The sequence below is a fragment of the Onychomys torridus genome, chromosome 23 (genome assembly GCF_903995425.1).
Source record: "Onychomys torridus chromosome 23, mOncTor1.1, whole genome shotgun sequence".
Classification (NCBI taxonomy): Eukaryota; Metazoa; Chordata; class Mammalia; order Rodentia; family Cricetidae; genus Onychomys; species Onychomys torridus.
In genome coordinates this window covers 16276735-16299969 of record NC_050465.1, presented here as the reverse complement: position 1 = coordinate 16299969, position 23235 = coordinate 16276735, and the positions used below count along the sequence as shown (strand labels likewise).

Here is a 23235-nt window from a genome sequence, read left to right as displayed (position 1 = left end):
AGTAGGTCTTGTTCAAGGCCTCTGATTGCTACGACTCTCTCAATACTGGACTTTCACTGAAACTCCTCTCTGGTAGCCTGCTTTGGCCAGAGTCATGGAGATCCTGCAACTGGCTATGATTCTGCAGGACTGGTCCTTCATGCACTCCAGCAGGTCATACACAAGATAGATGTAGGGTTGGCAGTCTCAAAGCCCTAAACATGGGCCTGTACAGTAGCTAAATTGGTCAGTCTGGGCCTCCACTGGGACTAGCCCTCTCAGGTGAGGGTCAGGGCCACCTACCAGTGCTCAGACACTGGGGCCATTTCTCAGAGAGGTGGAAAGCTCTCCCATTGAGGCAGCTAGCAAGGAGCCAGATAAGCTCTCTGGTGCCTACATCATCAGGTCCAGCTCTTCCTTGGTCCCTGGTATTAACATGGGTCATGGACATCAACACAGACCCCAGGTGCCGTAGGACTGTGGGTGCAGACATGATCTTCAGCTGCAGCTTGGGCTCTAATGTCACCATGGCCCTAGGTGAATAGCCTGCCACACAGGCTATTCAGATAGATCTGTATGGCTCTGGCGACAGCAAAGGCCTTGGACACCAATGTGGCCTCAGGTGTTGGACTAGATCCCTTGAATACACATGCCCTTCAGTGGTAACACAGGCCATGGACATCTTCCTTCGGGAGGGACACAGACTCAAACCTAGCCCTTCGCTGCAGCTTGGGCCAGATGCCCTGACTGACAGCATGGTCCTTGGACATGAACATCACCATGGTTGCAGGTGGCAGTGCAAGCACTGGACATCCACATGGCCTTGGGTGGTAACACAGACTACGGTCATCAACACAGACTCCAGGTGTGGCAGCATCACAGTCCTGGACATGGTCCTCAGCGGCAGCACAGGGCCAGACATCACATGACCCAGGATGGCAGCAGAGTCTGCTCACATCAGCCTCTTCCTCATTGCCTTTGTGTCTTCAGTTTCACCTTTCTCCACAGCTACTTCTCTTTCTCTCCCGTGTCTGTGTCTCCTCCTGCTCATTGTAGTGGTGCTGGCCTGCTCAGATGCAGGATGCCAGGTCAGCCACAACTTTTGAAATTTATTTAAATACCATATTACACTCTATTTTTATAGTGTGTAATTTACTAAGTTACCATTTTCTTTCCATGCATTTAACTGTGGTGAACATGAAAAAAAAATGAACATAATATTCATGATAGGAAAAATATAGATAATCAGAATAGACAAAGCTGGAGGTATTTCAGAGTTTTTTGTCCTTGTAAAATTCAGCTAATATAGTCTGAATTTTTACAACTGTAAATAAATGTTTAACAGTTACTAGGAAAAACTTTGAAAGTACCTTCACACCAAAATGTGTGTGTTTAGGTCAAGAAAATGTTTTCTGTCTGTTTTATGTAACAGCTATATCTATCATATGCACATGTAGCTATCACTTTTCTCTCCATCTTTGCATTGGAGATGAAACTGTGTAAATGTTTCTATCCGTTTGGGTAGCATGCTTTATGACCAGACTTAAAGGAATTCCTTTAGGTTTAGATGCTTTGTATTTCAATTTTTTTTAAGAGTACCCTTTTCTACTTTTTGATAAATCATTAAAATGTGGGAATTGACTTCATCTCATTTCTGGAGAATATATGGTAAAAAATGCAAAAAAGTATACTTACATTTTTACAGATTTGTTTCATTTTTTTGTATGAGTATGTGAGTGTAGAAGTGTGCATATGAGTGCAGGTGCCCTCAGAAGCAAGTCAGTTCATGTAACTATGGAGCAGGTGTTGCAGCTGCTTGTAAGCTGGCTAATGTGGTTGTCTGGAACTGATCTTGAGTCTTCTGAAAGCAACACACACCTTAACTGCTGTGCCATCTCTCCAACCCAGTAAAGTTCAATTTTAATGTGATGTGTAATCCTAAATAACACTTATGTTTAAAATTTTGCTGACATTGAAGTATAGGAAAAATTGTTACTCTATGGGTATCTTTCCTGAGTCCAGTAGAATATTAAAATTTGGAATGAGAATATACTGAAAATAAAAGAATAGCAGAAAACAAAAGATTATACCATTTTAATCTGTTACCATAAATGATTAAAAACATTCTGAACAATTTAAAGTTTGTATACTTGATGTGAATCATTTATATCTATACTGTTTGTTGTCTACTTTCACATACAACATATTTTATTTTTCTTTATTTCTGTGTGGTGTGAATGTGTGTATGTGTGTGTGTGTGTGTGTGTGTGTGTGTGTGTGTGTGTGTGTGCGTGCGTGTATGCGCGCGTGCATGTATACCTATTTTGTACGTATGTAATAACCATGAGAACCAGAAGAGAGCATCAGATTCCTAGAGTTAAGAGTGTCAGGTGATGGTTAAGCCACCAGACATGTTTTGGAACCTCAAAGCCTCTGGAAGAGCATCAAATGGTCCTCATCACTTATTCAATCTCTTCAGTCCCCACTTTATCTTCTTCCGTCTTTGCAGAACATGTGTAAGGTATGTTTGCAAAGCTGTTGTCTCCTAATTTTATTCATATGCAAGGAAAGCTATAATACTTGTATTTTTCCTAGTTGTAAAATATCTTGACATTTCTCATCATCTAGACGCTCACAGAAAAAAGAATTGACATAGGTATCACCCTTGTATTAAACAGACACAAATTAAAATATTGTGAAGTCATTGTTCTTATGTTTACTTAGCCAAAATCCTGAGATATGTTATCTTGAATGTAAATTTTAGAAAAAAAAGTTATCTCATCTGCATTTTCAGCTATAAGTAAATGATAATACAGTGCTAATTTTTAAATTTACAGACAACTGCAATCTACAGCATGAGAAAAAACTCATGATAAGACTTTCACTATTGACTTGAATAATAATAGCCCTATGTAAGTTGCAGCATTATAATGTCTGTATCCAAGATTAGCAATGAACTTCTTGCCTGAAAACTGATCCTTTGCTTACTTGTTACATCCTTTTTTTTCTCTAGCATCAACCTTCTTATTATAGGGCAGTAAGGGATATAAACGTGCACATAAAATTGTCTTCAGCTGTAAAGTTGAATCAGCTGTAATGTGAACCTACAAGAAATTTCATATTCTGCTAAAGGAACACCGTCTCTCTTCTCTCTGTACTGCCACAAATGATTTTGCCAAGGATGAGTCACCGTCCCAAGAAGAGCTAGATATTGAACTTTGTAAAGTGGAAGCGTGGACCTCACTGACAGGCAGTTCATCATGCTTCCACATTAAGGTATTAATTTCAATTTCAATCTCCCTGTAAAACAAAAAGGGAAGAATTTGGGATTATGAAATAATGACTTTTCTGAAGTGACATAAATTACAGTTGAAGACATTACAGTTGCACACTAAAGGTGACTTCTCACCCTTCCACAGAGAACATTTCCTTCGAGAAGAGTATAGATTGTTCCTAAAAGGAACATAGAATTTCACAAGCCAGGTGATATTTCCATGGAGGACTCACTGCCATTTTGCTGTTAGTCACATGTTGTCATATGAAATTATTCTATATGATCAACAATATTAATATGTCATATTGCTTTATTTTGTGATATGTTTCTTTGGTCATGTTTTTGATGACTCTCTCATGCTGATGGTGATGATAATATTTTTGATAGAAGCTAAAGCTTTACATCAGCATTGAACAACAAAAACGAGGTGATAGTGTATAATATTTTACAGTCCTCTGTCTTTTTTTAAAGTCTAATTTCTAATTACAGTTCTTAAAATGCACCTACATTTTGTTCAGAAATATTTCAAAACAACTCCCCAAACTATTGCTCAAAATGATATACTGAAATCTACTTTAACTTCTAGAGATATAATTATATACACTGCAATGCAGTATTTTAATGATGCTAGTAATTTTGTGATATACATAAATTCAACAAGTACCCACTACTTTTATTTATGGTCAGCTAAGCTAGATATGGAAGACATGAAACTGTGTCTAGGCTAAGTTCTCCAGAAGCCTAGGCTTGAAAGATGAATTAGGGCCGGGCAGTGGTGGCGCACGCCTTTAATCCCAGCACTCGAGAGGCAGAGCCAGGTGGATCTCTGTGAGTTCGAGGCCAGCCTGGGCTACCAAGTGAGTTCCAGGAAAGGCGCAAAGCTACACAGAGAAACCCTGTCTCGAAAAAAACAAAAACAAAAAAAAAAAAGAAAGAAAAAAAGAAAAAAGAAAGATGAATTAGGGAATGGGGATTGTCTTGTAGTTATAATCCCAGAGTTATGAAATACAAAATGTTCAGAAGCTTGCAGTTGATAATAACATTGATGTTCTAGGCATGGTATATCTACCTATCTATCTATCTATCTATCTATCTATCTATCTATCTATCTCTATATCTATATAATCTCACTTTTCATAAATAGTACATTTAAATTTTAAATTTAATATCTAAACACACATATTTTCAAATTATATAATATACATTAGATACTAAAAATAGTAGATCTGGGAAGCTTTCCCAACAGTATAGCTCAACAGTTATCTGTATCATTGATAGGAATTATTAATCAACTAAAGATCCTCTCTAGGCATACATATATATGAATCTATCATACAAATACTTCCAAATTATAACTTTATGAAAACATTGAAATTTCTTACACACACACATGTTCACTTATCATAGTTTTAAGGAAAATATTTCTGTTAAAAGTCTTTATTTTTATTCCAATTTTTCCATAAAAAATGTGATGATCTAAGGATGAGGCAGAGAGACGCTGCCAGCTGCCACCATGACAAGCGAGATGTAAGGTACCAGTAAGCCACGAGCCATGTGGCAACTTATAGACTAATTGAAATGGGTTAATTTAAGACAGAAGAACTAGATAGCAAGAATCCTGAGCCATTAGGCCAAACAGTTTAAGTTATATAAGTTTCTGACTGTTGACTTGGCTGAGGGACTGGTGGGTGAGAGAGATTTGTCCTGACTGAGGGCTAGGCAGGATCAGGAAAACATCAGCAACAAATGGCACTTAATGGGTTGGCAAGAGTTTCCACCTAAAACCTGAGAAAGAAGACTCTAAAATGGAGCTAAAAACAGCTTCCTAGTTGTCTCTCTCAAGTTAGTGGCAGCCTGCAGGTTTGAGCTACAATGGCGGGTTCCTGGCATGCGAGTTTGAGAAGCAGTATGTGGGGAAGGAGGAGGTGTCTCCAAGCTGTACATTACGCTGCTGCTGTGTGGTGGATTTAGCTTTTGCTAGGATTTTTTTTTTTTTTTAAAGGTTTCTGGGCTACATGCTGCTTGGATTGAAGCATAGACCCACTATGACTCCAGCACTAGCAGTGAGTTATCTCCACCATGTTGATAAGCTAAACTGGGCAGTGCTAACAGCCAAGACTTCCACATTAGTACTAACCTCTTCAGTTTAAAGCAATAGTTACACAATAAGGCAGATTCAGATGGAACAAAACTTTAAATGGTTTACAATGTGTGTAAAAATGTATGTGGGCTTGGAAGAGAGAGAAAAAGGAATATATGCAGTTATATAAAGAAATAGATAGTTTTTAAAAATCAAGTCTTCAAAGGGACAGTAAAGACTGTATAAAAAATAAGCCACGTAAAGATGGATATTACACAGAGAATCTGGATTGTGTTGTCTTTGGAATTTTTAACAGCACAAAAATATTTGATTGTAAAAGCTGTTGAGTTCAGCCAATATGTATATTTTAAAGATACCTTGACTTCAAAATTTCGATGTAAGGATATGTTGCTTTGGAAAAGATGCTCTGCTTTTGTTTCCACAGAAAGCCAGAGGCTGTGGATTTGTTCCAGATTAAGATACATCAGGTTTGACCAGCCATGACCCCCCTGAAATGTCTCCAATGACACCATGGCCCAGATGATCCAACATCCAGAATGGTTTCAAGGCAACTAGCACAAACAATACAGCCTCACAGACTAGCCTCTAATTCTAAAATTTTCTTTGTATCTCCATAAGATACAGTGCCCCATCTAGTAGGAAGCTGGCTTTGGAGATGGAATTCTCTCACTCCTCTAAACCCAAGCATATTGCTTAAAAAAGAAAGAAAGAAAGAAAGAAAGAAAGAAAGAAAGAAAGAAAGAAAGAAAAGAAAAGAAAAGAAAAAATAAAGGTTAAGAGATTCTTCTGTCCCATATCAGAAGAGCCCTCTGGGTGGGTGTGGGAGAGAGAAAAACCAATATTTTTATTTAAACCAGGTTAATTATAAATACAATATCTTTCTAAAAGAAGAAAGGAGGTTATGATATAGATATATAGGACATAGATATGATAGGATAAAAGGGTACATTAATGGACCCTACTTTTAAAGAGTAACAACTTGTTTAGAAATGTTTTACATTGGTTTAGATTTTAGTTTATTGAAAAAAGTTTAAACTTAATTTTGTTATACTATATACATATTTCTGTAGGGCCCTGCCCTCTGTTTCGGTAGCTGTTGCCTTGCTTTCTGACCTTGACCTTGATGTCCTCCTTATGCTGATTCCCTGTCAGCCTCCACCCTCCTGAATGTTTAAGGGAAGTTCCTTGTTTGTGTATCCTGCATATTGGGCATTAACAGCTTAGATGCAAGATTGTAAACAATAGTAGCAAACTTCTGCCCTCCAGGGTTCTCCCATTGTGCTATAAGCCTGTATTAAAGGTTTCCTCCCTCTTTCAATAAATGGCATTCAAGGCATTCTGCTGAGGCAAATGACCTGCTGTCTCTTGTCTCTGTTTTTTTGATTGACAGCCCCTAGCTTGGACATGGTGAACAGGTGGTGGTAGTATGGGCATTATCCCTACAAATGGAGGTCCCAATGGGATCCGAGAAAGAAGGGATGTGCTGATGGGCACCCAAAGGTAAGGCTGCCCAGCAGTTTAAAGAATAGCAAAGAGAAGAGAAGGGTGAATTGATATGGGTGCAGCTATCTCTCAGTCTAGTTAATTGGACTGCTGAGGCGGCACTGTGTTAAAGGGCAGGATAACTAAAGATTTTAAATCTTCCCAATAGAGAAGAGGGAAGGAAAGGATTCCCATTAGAAAAGGGAGGAAAATTTTAATCAAGGGGAAAAAAAAAGATTTTCCCAGTAAAAAGAGGAATAAGTAAATATTTAGGATCCCTTCATGGGAAACATTTTTCTGTTTTTCCCTTTGGTGGGAATAACTCATTATTAGGTAGTCCCTTCATGGGAGTAAGAAATTTAAACAGGAGTGCATGTGTGTGGGGCAAGTGTCCAGTGTGGCGGCACACAAAGGCATGGGCGGGTGGGCAAGTACACGCAGGTGGGAGGTGTAGCTGCTAGGCCAATGAGGGGAACAGACTTGTGGGCAGGCAAGCAAGCAGAAGCCCAAAGAGGGACAGGCGCTAAAAGTTTAAATAGGCCCAACTTCTGGTGAAAAATAGTTTTGGTCAGGACATGGAATGCTAAGTCAATGCTGTTTGAATTTCCAGGCATATTAATCATTCATTGTATAGAGGATGGTCTGTTCTTTTGATTGTTTTAATAAATGTTTGGATGAATGTTTGATTCTCATGGTAGATAAACTAAAGGAACAGAATTCATAATTTTGAACTATATGTTAGGTGTGTTCTTGTCTGTTGATCATTACTGAAAATTTAGCTCTGTTCTTTAAGTTGCTTTCTAGAATTATATAGAAATATAACACCTGAAATGGATTGAGTTGTTAGCTTATTAAATAATGTTGTTGCTTAAAAAAATCATACAAAATTATTTTCCAGTAAATAAAGTACAGGTAAATTGTTTGGTCTACATTGTTAATAACTGGCTATTTGCATTAATGTGTTATTTGGAATCTATAGAAAAGGATCTCCTTTTTAAGATTTTATACCTAAAGTTACCTAAAGTTACCTCTTTAAATTCTATAGAGATTGTATTTAATGCTTTTATAATTGGCATATGTAAAAAGGACCAAGGAAATAGAAGCTGGTGATAAAATTGCTCAATTATTATTGCTTTCATATTTTAAATACAAAATGGTGCCTATATATAGAACTGGAGGCCTTGAAAGTACAGGACAAAAGGTGTTTTGACAAACAGTTATCAATGATAAAGAGCCTAAATTAAAAATAATATTATATGGGATTGAAATTGAAATATTACTGGATTCTGGTGCTAGATATATCTATAATTTCACAAGAATCCTGAGATCTCAACTGGTCTCTACAAGAAGTCAGGAAAATGGAGGCTATTACAAGATCTTAGAACTGTAAATAAAACCATGCTTCTCATGGGAGCAACACAGCCTGGTTTGCCTGCTCCTGTGGCAATTCCTAAACATTGCCATTTAATTGTGATTGACTTATATGGACATTTTATTGGCTGCTAAAGATAAAAACTTGTTTTTGATGCCTTTTCTAAATTACAAGAGGTTCTTAGCCTGGCTAATTTACAAATAGCCCCAGAAAAGGTACAGGTATCTTTTCCCTATCATTATTTAGGTCATGAATTGTTATGGACAGGCATACACCCACAAAAGAGTACTCTGTGTATGGATCAGCTATGCACACTTAATGATTTCCAAACCTTTCTGGAAGATATTCAATGGCTTCAGCTCACTTTAAAGATTCCAATGAGTCAACTTTGTCCTTTGTATGATGTCTTAAAGGGCAACCCTGACCCTTTATCTCCCTGTGAATTAACAGCTGAAGGGCGTACCGCCCTACAATGTGTGCAAGAGGCCTTGGAACAGGCTCACATTCAATGTATAGATCTTTCTTCTCCCTTATTGTATTTGATATTTTGTTTTTTTCATTCACCTACTTGAGTGTTTTGGCAAACAGGTCCTATTCTATGGGTACATTACCCAGCTTCTCCAGCAAAAACCATTACTCTTTATCCTCAGGCTGTTGCTCAGATTATATTTAAGTGAATCAAGATCAGTGTTCAAACTTTTGGTAAAAAGCCAGATATTGTGGTGACCCCATACACCCAGTCTCAAATAGCATGGTTGTAAGCTAATGATAATGATTGGGCCATATTGACATGCTCCATGCAGGGTCAGTTTGGTACTCATTTCCTCTCCAATGATGTGTGTCAATTTTTTAAATTGCATCCTGTTATATTTCCCAAGATAGTGCAGATGACTCCTATTCCTCAGGCCCATGTGGTATTTACTGATGCCACTTCATGTGGTTTTGCTATGGTAGTTTCTGGTAACATAGTGAAGAGAATGAAAGTCCAGGGCACTTCCACCCAGATGATGGAGGTACAGGTACTGTTGCTTGCTTTACAGATATTTTCTGATAAGTGTGTAAACATTTATAGGGATAGCCAATATGTGGCACATGCAGTTATGCCTTTGGAGACAGCAGCCTATATACCATCCATCTCTCCCATTTATGAATACTTACTGCAAGTGCAAGGACTCACAATGTCCTGCTCACGTAACCTTTATGTGGGCCATATTAGATAGAACTCATACTCGATTGCCTGGACCTCTAAGTGAAGGTAATCAGAGGGCTGATGCCATTACTCATATGGCTGTCACAATAATTTGTTCCGCCTTTGAAAAGGCTACTCAGTTGCATCAACATTATCATCTTAATGCTGGATCCCTTCGTTATCACACGGGCATAACCCAGGAACAAACCATCCAGATAATTAAATCATGTCCTCTTTGTGCTGAATTTTTACCTGTTCCTCATTTGGGAGTTAATCCTCGAGGACTTTTACCTAATCGTGTGTGGCAGATGGACATCACAGACATGCTTTCCTCTGCAAAATTACAGTATGTCCATGTGTCTATCGATACATATTCCTCTCTAATTTTTGCCCATTCAGGTGAAAAGGTTAAGGATGTAAAGAATCATTGTTGCGGGGTGGTGGTGATGCGTGCCTTTAATCCCAGCACTTGGGGGGCAGAGGCAGGCAGATCTTTGTGACTCCAAGGCCAGCCTTGTCTACAGAGCCAGATCCAGGAAAGGCACAAAGCTACACAGAGAAATCCTGTCTCGAAACCCCCCCCCGCCCCCCCCAAAAGAATCATTGTCTTCATGCTTTTGCTTATATGGGAGTGCCTAAATGCATAAATACTGATTAATAATGGTCCTGCCTACAGCAGTACAGGATTTTCAAAATTCTGCCAAGATTTTTCTATAGTTAATAAGACTGGTATTCCTTATAATCCTCAAGGACAGGCTATAGTAGACCGCTGCCATTGTTCCTTAAAAACATATTTTGCTAAAGTAAAAAGCAGGGAGCTAGGGGCTCATCTCTCCTCTCCACATTATTTTCTTTCCCTTGTTTTATATATTTTAAATTTTTTATCGGTGGGTTCTGCTGGAGTATCCACTTCAGATAAGCACTGGAGGGCTTCTGTTGCAAAATATCATAGGCAACTGCTAGAGGCTGGAAGAGCTGAGGAAATATTTTTACCAATAGCTCTGCAAATGAGCAAGAATCAATAGTCACCTTGTCTTTGGGTACTGGCCTTCATGACTATGGAGAACTTCCCTTGTTCTAACAAACACCATTTGTAGTCATTTGTTATGGATTCCAGAAGCAAGAACAATGGTCAAGTGAAAAAATGTGAAAAACAAACAAACAAACAAACTTAGACATTTCTGTCATGGATCCCTACAAAATTTCTCCCTATTCCCAGACTTCACCTTCTCTCCAGGTCTCTCAGTTCCTTCCTATGCTCTGCCTTTATCAGGAACAGATTAATTCCAACAGGCCCTGAAAAAAAATTACAGTTCTTTAACTGTGAAGAATGTATATAATTACACAAATGAGAGAAAAGGCTGGAGCTGGAGGCATGACTCTTGTCGATCTTGCAGAGGACTCAGGTTTTATTTTCCCCACACACATATATCCACATATAGTGAATCACAGCCATCCATTTCCACAACTCTGGGGGATGCCAACAGGTATGCATGTGGGACACATACTTGAATGCAAGCAAAAGATTCATATGTATAATGTAAAATAAACAAATCATTAAAATCACTTAAATAAAAGGGCTTTGATTAAGGGTAAAGAGATTTATAAAACAATCCAAATATTCCCAAGTAAACTTCAGATAAATAAGTTATATTTATTGGTGTTTATGAAATATTTCTAAAAATAATGAAAATTATTCAGTGAACCGAAATGTGATAATAGTCTCTTTTAAAGTTAGCTCTATCTATTCTCTGTGGTTCTAGTATATGCAGTAATATTCTTGTTTAAATGGTATTAAATATAAACTTTCTGTTTTTGCTGGTCAAAATTAATTGTTTTTCAAAAAAGATTTACCAGGATAAGCTACATAGCTATATTTAACAAAAGTAAACAAATAAATATCTTTGAATTTTTAATTTAAAGTTTATGGGGTTATAGTGACATACAATAAATAATTAATTTACTGTAAATACATATTAGAGACATGACAGTCGTTGGCATGTTTCCTGAAATGTGTATACACGTAATCTCATCGCAGAATGTGATGAAGAACACTGTCATCACTTCAAAATGTTTCTCTTTACCCAGGGTGTCACCTCTTTCTTTTGCCTCCTGACACCCTTGTCTCTAGGAAATGTGTAATACAAATTAGATTGGTAAATTGCTCTGTGCTGTTTGCCTTGTTGAGAGCTGACTCTGAGAACAAGTGACAGGTACCAGTGTTTTAGATTCAACCGAGTTCATCTCAGTTGTCCTGCTAGACATCTTGTTGAGGGGCTTGCTGACTCCATGACCCTGTAACACTAAAAAAAAAAGAAGTACCTAAGTATTAAGTATTAAGAGTTTTCACCACATTGCACCCTTGAGAGTATCTAGAAAGTCAATCATTTCCAGCAGAGGTTACTGTTGTTTACCACAAAGTGTACCAATGCCTCAGTGGGAATTAGAGCTGGAAGATTATTTTTGTATAAGAAATCCTACATGCTGTCTGGATATCTCTCAATTTGGAGTATTCACATGACTGTTCCAGCAGGGCTTCCCCAGTCATTTCTGATTTGATAGTTTCCTCTTGGCTTCTTGTCACTTCTCTTTTATACAGAAGCTGTGCTTGAAGGGAAACACTGCTCTGTCCAGAACTCGTAACTCAGGGACTCCAGTTGTTTAACTTATCTTGCTTTCCAGACTGATTTCTGCAGAATGATTATTGTGGATTGAATATGAAATGTACCCATGGGCTCATTTGTCTGAATACTTATATCTGGCTGATGGGATAGGTTGGTAAGGCTATGTGCCCTCTGGAAGGTGGAGCTTTGCTGGAGAAGTATGTCCTTAGGTGTAGGCTGTGAGGTTTTATAGTCTGGCCCAACTATCTAGTTTCTATGGGATGGATATTTTCTATAAATGATGAGAAAGGCACAAGTGAGGACTGTTGAATGTCATTAACACATTAGATCTCTAGATTCTCTTGAAAGACTATTTCATTCCTTCAGTCAATTGTTATGAGTTTTATGCTTGGTAGATTCTTGAATGTATGTGCTCCAGGCAGAGTTGAGGACAGGAGAGGTGAGTGCTGGGAGCTTTTGGAAATTTTTTTAATAGACAATCTTTCAAGAACTATTCTTCTTTCTCTGAAAGTTTATACATATGCTTGCTTGCTGCACATTTTCCTTGACCAAATATATATTAGGAACAAAAACTCTTCCAAATCTATTTCCCCCTGTATTCCTGGGTCAGAAATAGGACACAAGTTTCTTTTAAGGGACATAAAATAAAAATGCTCCAAAAAAACTGAGAAGTATGAGCACAAGGCCCAGTTTGCTATCTTAAGAGATTACCACATTTGTTTAATGTAATCATTAGTGTTAGTAATCATATTTTTTAAGATTTAAGAATTGCATACATGTATACAATGAAATTTTAGTATATCTGGTCAGAATACTCTTCTCCAGCTTTTTTCATATCCTCTCAAACACAACACAACCCTTCCAACTTTGTGTGTACATATATACACACACACATATATATATATATACACACACATATATATACATATATATATACATACATACATACATACATACATACATACATACATACATATATGGTGGGTATGTGATAATACACAAAATCCAACTAATGCTGTTCATATGTACAGCTAGAGAACTGTCCACTGAAATATCAGAAATCTATCAGTAGCCACAATCCCAAAGTAGAATGATTCTCTCTCCTCCAGTAACAGTCATCTGCCAATAGCTTCTCAGTAAGGAGTAGAGACCAGAATAAGCCACCTTTATCTATGTTGGAATATTTTATAGTTTATATTTTTTAGATTATGTGAAGATAACAATAGAAAATAAGTTCATGAGGCAACAAAGAGAGAATTTCAGAGCACTCTTTCTTCCCAACCCTCTGGCGCTTCTATTGTTTCTGCATTTTCTATGAATTTCCTTGACCTACACTTGAGATGCAGGCTGATTTGGCTATGACATTTATGGCTGAACATTCACAGACTATTATTCTCAGCATTTTAAGCATTAATGTGCCACTGTGTTGACTAACAAATACTGAAAAATGATGTCTCTCTGACAAAATACAAGAGCAGCCTTGGTCAACATCTATAAACATAAATATTTAGAAGACAATTTGACAATATGACCTGTGACATACCCAATCATGGGCTTTTGAACAGATTATAGTAAAAGGCATGAAATCTCTTCCTGTGGTATTGGCTTCAGATCCAATCAGAATGTTGTGATTACCCCATGATAGCCATGCCACTGTTTTTCTAATGAGCACGTCTTAAATGGCAGGAGGATATTGTAGCATGAACGATACAGTGCTGCAAATATCATTAAAGTCTTTTCTTCCCCAGAAGTCTGAATAATAACTTCTGACACCATGACAGCTAGACAGTAGGAAGATTCTTAGTCAGTTTCAAATATACTTCTCTAGGTTATACCCACAAACTATGTGATGTCTTCATATATTGACTCTTACCATGCAGTTACAATGTGTAGCCAAAGACAATGATAACAGATAAGAAAAATGTATACATGTCCACAAATATTACCCAGCAGAAAAGCAAAATGAAACTTGACTGTAAAATAAAGGACCTGGAAAAATAACACTGAATGAGGTAACTAAGGCCCAGAAAGACAAATGTTACATGTTCTCTCTCATATTCAGATTCCAACTTCAAATCTTTTGTTTTTTCTCTTTCAACTTGAACATATCCTGAAGCTAAGAAATTAGTAAGAACCTTTGTGGACATGTTCATGGAGAGGACATAGTGAAGGGTAGATAAGATGAAAGCAGACTGGTAGAATACTTGACTTGGAAATGGTTGATCAGAAAGAGGTATTGGAGTATGGGGAAAATCAATGGTCTGGTCCTTGACTTGAATACATTTGTAATCAACTAGAACCCAACAGCTGGACAAGCCAATGGAGATTTTCTTTTTCTTTCTTTTTTTTTTTCTTGGCTCTGAACTTTTTTTTTAAATTATATTTGTGTTTTAATTTTACACATCAGCCTGTCCTCCTCCTCCCTCCCCCCCCCCCACTTCCCCCCCTCCCCTCCCCTCCATTCCCATCTCCTCCAGAGCCAAGACTCCCCTGGGGATTCATTTAAACCTGATAGATTCAGTACAGGCAGGTCCAGTCCCCTCCTTCCAAGCTGAGCAAAGTGTCCCTATGTAAGCCCAAGGTTCCAAACACCCAGCTCATGCACTAAGGACAGGTCCCTGTCCCACAGCCTGGATGCCTCCCAAACAGTACATATACACACTAGAGTACTACTCTGCAGAGAAAAACAATGACCTTATGAAGTTTGCAGGCAAACGGATGAATCTAGAAAAATTCATCCTGAGTGAGGTAACCCAGACTCAGAAGGACAAACATGGCATGTACTCACTCATAGGAGGATACTAGATGTGAAACAAAGATGACTAGACTGCTACACAACTCCAGGAAGGCTACCTAGAAAATGGGACCCTAGGAAAGACCCAGGGATCACCCAATGACAGAGAAATGGATGAGATCTACATGAACAACCTGGACAACAGTGGGAGTAATGAAGGACAAGGTTTGAGGGAAAGAAAGCTTAGGGGAGCAGGAGATCACAGCTGGATCAAGAACAGAAAGGGAGAATAAGGAATAACAGACCATGATAAATGATGACCACATGAGAACAGGAATAGGCAGAGTGCTGGAGAGGTCCCCAGAAATCCACAATGATACATCCTCTGTAGACTGCTGGCAATGGTCAAGATAAAGCCTGATCTGACCTAGTCTTGTGATCAGATGGCCAAACACCCTAATGGTCATGCTGGAACTCTCATCCAATAACTGATGGAAGTGGATGCAGAGATCCTCAGCCAGGCCCCAGGTGGAGCTCCAGGTGTCCAGTTGTCAAGAATGAGGAGGGACTGTAGGAGCGTGAATTGTTGAGACCAAGATTGGAAAAGCACAGGGACAAATAGCCAAACGAATGGAAGCACATGCATTATGAACCAAAGGCTGTGGAGCCCCCAGCTGGATCAGGCCCTCTGGGTAAGTGAGACAATTGAATAGCTTGGAGATTTTCTTGATTGGATTGTTTGAGCTGGGAACACCTACTCTAAATGTGGGTCAGACCTCATAGTGGCAGCCTGCATAAAAGGACACTGAAGAAGAAAGCTTTTGCTTTTTCTCTTCATGTCCTTCCTCTTGACTTGTGGAGACTTTCCTTCACTAGTAATAGATGCTACTTCTTCAGGATTCCAACCCAGACTGAATACCAGAAGTTCTTTAGGAATTTCCTGAGACTCCAGCACCAGATTGGACCTGTTGGACTTTCCAGTTTGGTGGAATAAAACTACTGGATTTTTGTCCGTTCTGTAAGAAGAGAGGCATTGTTGGACTACTTGGACCTCAACTTGTAAGCCACACTAGCCAATTATCTTTTAACACATGTATTTCGTCTGTCAGTTCTACTCCTTGCAACACCTACTTTCTCACATTCTAATCAAGAGGCATAGAGGGATAGTTGGATATATGTGTGATAAAGAAACTACAGGCTACAGCTGAACATGACTTTTTTCATATTCTTAGTATAAATTGGTTCATAGTAACAGAAATTAAATTTTTATATACTACCACTACCTAACATGTGCTAATATAATACTAGTTTAATTCAATTAAATATTTGTTACACTTTTTGTATTTTTCATATGCACAATTATAAGATAGTTGTTTATATGTTATAAGATCTAAGAATGCAAGAAATAATGAATTCATCAATATAGGGCAGGTGGTGAAAGACCTCATATAGAACACTAGTTTATATTGTTTTACTTAAGACAACAGATAATGAACCAGTGTGAAGAAAAGAGGACAAATGAGAAATATATAGCAATTTTAAAAGTATATTGACCAAAGTTTCTTTTTTTTTTTTTTGCCAGAGCTGAGACCGAACCCAGGGCCTTGCGCTTGCTAGGCAAGTGCTCTACCACTGAGCTAAATCCCCAACTCCTCTATTTTCTTTCTATGTAGTGAGATAACACCTAGCACCATATGCACATTTCAACACAACTCACTTTGTTTTATAATGCCACATATATATTTAAGTAGTGATAAACCAGTCAATATTACTGAATCGTATTAAAAAGAAGGGGTTTGCTTTTGCACCATTCTTTCCAAATGAAAGAAATGCAAGTGAGTTTATAGTGTGTAGAAAGCTTTCACCCAATAAGGCAGGTTTAGGACAGCATTGAATTTGAGGCCATGCAAATTATTCCTTACAAGTCGCAAAGGGATGCTAATGAGTATCATGGTGAGAATCCTCTATTGCTCACTATGTGGTTTCAGAGCTAACATTAATCCAGAGGCTGTGTGAATGTTGTTCCCTAAACACTAAAGCCTTCCTTTCTTTAATTTTTGTCATTTGTTATTATATATTTAGAACAAAGAAACATTATATGCAGCCCTGCTGCCATGCTCAGGGACAATCACAGCCAAATGTTGGAAAAAGAGCAAGTAGAATTGTAAAAAGAGTTCAAAGATCCTCTGAACCAATTCAAATGTAGCAGCAATTAGAGTGAAGGAAATATATTGAATAACTTGGACATAACGATAGAAGCAAATGAATAAAATGCAAAGCAAGGCTTAGGATAATAGTTGGCAATCATGAAGCATAATCTTCTGATTCTCAGTCTTCTAACTTGTCAGAAGTTCAGTGAACTATCAAAGACATGTTTCCATCCTTTTGGGATATTAAAATACAAAGGGAAGGAACAAAGGATATTTCTCTTTCTGAATGCCATTTGTTGAGTTCCTCTTTTGTTGTGTTATCACCTTCTTTCCATTTTCTGGGAATCTCTGCTGAAGTCTGATTTAGAAGAGTCTGAGTGCCAGAAACAATTAAGTCTAAAGGGAAGACACAGAGTTAAGGTTTCATAACAAGAAATTCAATTGCTTAGAATCATAAGAGATTCCATGAATAAAAGAATAAACAAAATAAAAAAAAATGTGGAAACATCCTTGTCATCTGTTCCATTTCAAAATACATTTGCAGGAGAATTTGATGGACATGGGTGCTAATATACCTCAGTCATATGATTTAGTCATGACTTCACATTATCCTTCATGAGAACTTGAATAACAAGGCTCATTCTGAGGATTCATTCATCTTTGTCCAGAGCTTTAACACCCTCCAGTCACTGTGGCAGTTTGGGGAAACTGTATATTATTAGATAGATATATACAGACACAAAGGTATATGGAATTAAGAGCAAGAAGCTAATGTTAAGATAACATTTTTATATAGAGAAAATAGAACGCTGACCTCAACCTCTGGACACCACTGTGTCCTCTCTACTTCTATTTTGCAAACCTGTTGCTTATACCTGAAATATTCTTACCCTTTCACTCAGGGTTTATTTATTCTTGAGCCAATGGCAGTCCTCTCCCCAGACAGTGAGTTACATCATCATGATGTATGAGCAAGTTTGATGGATGGTATTAAGTTGGTGCTGTGACTATAGTAAAAGTATGCTCTCTCATCTCTTCTTTCCAGATAGTTGCTTCACCCAAAATTATAATGATATGCTTTCCTGGCAGTTATCATTTGGTTAAAAGAGACATCTTCCAACGTTGTAAATATTGAAGTCTAATGTACTCCAACCTTTCTCAACCATTTCTAAGGAATTGAAAAAAAACACTGCATAAAATCTCAACAATCTGCTGAAATGAGTTAAAATACTCAAAGCATTTTGTATTTTCATTTAGTTTTATTATGTGCTTTAAAAAAATTACACACTACAGATCAGCATTTAAGATGAGTAAAAGAGAATGCCTTCAGAATTGACCAAGGAAATTGCAAAGGGCTTAGTCGCTTAAGATAAGAAAATATATTAATATTTTACTTTCTGAAATCACAATTTTCTGAGTTAGATTATAACTGTGGTTTTATGTCATACATTCTGATAACCTCAGGGTTAACTTCTGTGAGTCTGACAAAGACTTTTCTGTGGCTTTATATTGGGATCACAGAATTATAGTGATGTCTATAGAGTAATAACTTCTACCTGAATAGAGATTAAAAAATATTCATTGTTGACAATAATGACTTCCATCTTCATTATGACATATTCTCATTGGAAAAAAATATTCAGCAGACACTTCAGAAGATGTTCAAGTAGTTTGGTGGAACTTTCAAGGTGATGAAGATTGGTTCTAATGAACACTTTCTGAGGACTACTGGATTTTTAACTAATTTACATACCCTCTCTGCTTACATTTTCACTTCTGAAAATAGCAAAGGATAATGCTAGTTTCCTCAAAGAGAATTAGCTCATCTACTAATTGAGAAATTACCTTAGCATTAACTAGAATTGTAAATACCACACCAATTTCCACACTATTATATTTTCCTGAAACTTTGGGAGTTGTCTAAGTTTTATTTTTTTGTAAATAAAATAATCACAAATTTCTTTACCAATTACCTGTGTCTTAGTCTGGAAAATTTCATTATGATGGGAATCAACTTTTCTTGTGAATTAATTATTCAGTGTACTTAGGTCACAGTAACCACCAATTCTACCATTGGAGTTAGGTAGGAGGAGTTGTATAATAATGAATGGGGGGAAATTAGTGTAGGAATTCCTGCTATTTGTAGGCTTGCTTGCTATTGCCTACTAGTTTACATTCTATTGTACATTAACAGATTTTATTCCCTATGTAGGTTTAACTGTTTAACCCTTTGTCCACTGTATCAATTCAGGTATCAGATATATGCACAGATTTCTGCTACAAGCCTAAAAAACGATTTTATGTATTTCTCCTTTTTTTCCAAAATGTAAATGAAGCAGGCTTCTGCTTCAAAATTACACTCTGTTTTCTGTTAAATGTTTTATTTAAACAAGCATGTTCTGGTTTAGAAAACTGAATATGTGAATGTTGATAAACAACAAATTACATGATGTTAAGGATGTACATATCCATAGAATGTATGTCTTTGAGACAATCGTGAATGAGGTTGCAGCTCTGCTATACCCTAGGATGTGTGTAATCTCTTAGAGTTTTCATCACTATGATCACTGAATCATTTAGGTTTATCAATTTGATCGGTGTGTCAGTTACTGAGAGGTAGAAATAGTAACTCACTCGCCGTGCTAAACTTCTTAATTTTCAGACTAGCCAAAACTCAGAATTATCTGATAATTATTGTTTTCTGAAAATTTTTATCTAATATTAGGTCAGGTGTTTTATATATATATACATATATATATATGTATGTATATATATATATATATATACATACATATATATATATTTGATGATTCTTTAACGTACATGTATTTTTATTTATTTGTGTGTGTGTGTGTGTGTGTGTGTGTGTGTGTGTGTGTGTGCTGACTCTTTACTTATTGATTAGTTTGTTCTTACTCTGAGACTGTTATCATATAGGAAACCCACAATTTATATTAACTCTAGTACTTCATATGGAATATTGCATGTCTGATTTTCCAACTCTCATATTCATTTTCTATAAAAAGAAAGGCTATATGGCTTAAGATCTAAGTTCTTAATAAATAGTGCAATTCTCATTTCAATGCCCCATAATTAATTTTTTCTAAGATGTTCTTCATGACAATAACACTGATGACTTTCAACACAGCTTCACTCTTCCTAGATGCCACGCCATGTTGAAAAATGAGCTAGGAATGCATCTAATAATCACATTAGTAACTTACCTTACTCAAGTACTCCTTACCTCCAGAATCACCTCAGACATTTAATGAACTAGGTTTGCCTGTCAACATCAACTAATGACACCGATACTTGGCACTAATAATTCATCTATGAATTGGATAATTATTTGCCTTCCACAACCACCAAAACACAAGTAGCATCCAGATCCATTGGGAATATGTAAATCTCCTGACTTTCTCTAATTTACCTAAAGCAGAATTCACTTCTCTTTGTGCAGTCAACAGTATGAAATAAGTATTGCCAGTCTTCATGTCATATTTATACATACACACATATATATTATAATAGCATTATATAATTTCTCTCTCCCTTCCTCTTATGTAAAATCCTCCTATATATACCCTTTCTCTTTTTTCATTATTAGTGCTTTTTCATTCATAAATTGTATATCTACAATACAGTTCTGCACTTAAATAACAGAATCTGATGTGGAAGAGGAGATGAAAAGATTGTAAAAGCCAAAGGATCATACTGTTTGCTGTGAAATTGAATTTTCTAGTAATGTCCAAAGCCACACCCATAAGTCTCACCAACATGATTGCCTAAACATGGGCTAAACAAGGAAATACATGCCAAAGTGGATGAGGGGAAGGACCAAGAGACTTCAAACCTACACAGAGAACTAGAGGTAATTAAAGAATGCCGAGAGTGGGAGATATAGTCTTCTCAATGCACGAGCACATCAGTGGGCTACCCAATACTTACTGGTTAGCCTTGATAACATACATAGGAGTAACATTATACAGAAGGACTGAGTTTTATTTAGAAACATATATGTATATGCCCATAATACATTTTAACAAGAAAATAATTTCTCACGTAGATAAATTGTGTGAAAGAAATGGCTCCTCATATTGGAACCCTTGCAAGAAATGATTTGGATTTGAGTATAATCAAGATTTTCAGCTACCAAAGTTGACACCATGACACTTGGGAATATATTGAAATATAGCATACTTCTTCCAAGCCAATTTATTTCTAGTTTGATATATATTTTAAATTCCCAAATGGTTACTTCTACTTATATGATGCTGCTTATTAGAAAGGAAGACAGAAATAAAGAAAAAAAGAAAGAGAGAGAGAGAGAGAGAGAGAGAGAGAGAGAGAGAGAGAAAAGGAAGGAAAGGAAAGAAGGAAAAAAGGAAGGAAGGAAGAAAGAAAAAAAAGACATGTATGTAACACTATTTTATAAACTTTTGAGATAGCAAATTGAACTGTGCAGAACAGCTAATGCTTGAGGCTTATTTTCTGTTTATTTACTGCCCCTTCTTTTTCCTCTTTATGAGCATGATGCAATGCTTACAGAGTATCAGCTAAAACTTGTATGTTGCCAAGCTCATGCAGTTTTCTATTACTTAAATTTTTTAAGAGAAATGAAACATTTTGCTTCTTATAGAAACTAGCTGCTTTATCACATGGTTGGGACTCTTAGAGGAGAACCCTTGGTTGTTTGCTTTCTATCATTTCCATTTATATAGTATATCTGTAGTATACAATTAAAAATGCTTTTCTATTTTAAAATAAACTGGCAATGATTTGTGGTTGAGAGGGAACAAAGACAGGGCAAATTAAAAATCAATTAAATGCAAGGAAAGAAACTCATATAAAATTATACAAAAAGCAATGTGGTCAAATTCATAAACAAGATATTTTAGAACTTTCAAATTTGGAAACACAAGCTGACAGGAAACTACTTCCTATGTTTATTTAAATTGTTTATTGGCAATGTATCTATAACCAAAAATAGTCACTGCTTTCCATACTCCATGAATTACACTATGGAAAGTTAATTAGTCCTTTGTTCTTAAGGTTTCCCAACATAGTCTTTCCCTTCCATCCAATCCAACTGAACAGGTATAAGAAATGCTATAGGTAATGAATCTGGTTAGTGAGTAACTTGTGTAGATGGGGTAAGCTTGGCTGACTACAGCAAATTATTCTATACAAACTCTGTAGGCATCTATCTATTTTATGTGGAGGGTTTTGTGTACTTTTCTATAGACTCGTGACTAAAGATCTTTCAACATCTCATATTTGACATGTGACAGAAATGAAATGCAGAAGTGGGATCCTGCCTTCCATTCAGCCTGAGAATTCGGTAGTGGTAAGAAGTTTCTCTAGTGGCTTGCTCCTTTGTCTCTCTGATCTTTCAGCATTTACCCCAATATCTGGCTCCAGGCTTTTTATATAAGACCCTTTAGGATTTGTGCAACAGACAGCTTGCTGTGCTACTATTGCAGGTATACAGCCAGTAGCTTTGGGGCTCTGGTTTCTTCATAAAAATCCATCTCTGTAACACTCATGAATTTATGCATCGTCTTTTCCTGGGAGAAAACAACAGAAACAATCTGAATTATTAATCAGCAAAATGAGTAAAAGTGACTTTGTAAAATTTCTCTGTTTTGTTATGTTGGGAAACAATCAGTCTGATTTTTAAATTCAAGGTTGGTCCTATGTGCTTAGGCTCTTGTCATCTGGGGCAGTCTATCATACAGTTAGTCTATCAGTACAGTATATTATCCTTGTCTCTTCTCTTATATTTCTCTCCTTCACATATCCATCCTCCAAAATGATGTGGGCCTACTGCATCACTTGGCTTGAGTGTGTACATGGATATACTGAATATTCCTGGAAGCCATGGAATCTACATTTTCACTTGCTCCCATTTCTGCAGTCCTATGCGGTTACCATCATCACCAAAAATTCACTCAAATAACCTTTTCACTGAAATCACCAAAAGACACCTAGGTTTCAGTCAAAAACGAAATTTTGTTCCTCAGCTCATATAATTTGTTCAGTAGCTCTCTTACTGCCGTGCATTTCTCCTAGAATATTCTATTCTGGGGTCTCTATGACACAGTCTGGATTTATTCCTTTCGTTCTGATTACTCTTTTCATCTTTTTTTTATTGATTTCTTTTTTTTTTACTTATTTAATATGTTCAAAATGTAGATCAAAGCACTGTTATTCTCTCGATCGATTTTTATCAATTTAGATGATGGCAATCATATATAAAGCTTCAATTAAACTCTATCTACTGATGGAATCAAAAATTCTAATCAAAAGCATGACCTTTCAATATGAGCT

The 23235-nt window shown here is 36.9% G+C and overlaps 1 pseudogene; it reads left to right on the top strand.

Annotated features, from left to right (window-relative positions):
* The first annotated feature begins 914 nt into the window (after window positions 1–914).
* LOC118573397 overlaps window positions 915–23235 on the top strand; it is a 149355-nt pseudogene continuing 127034 nt past the window's right edge.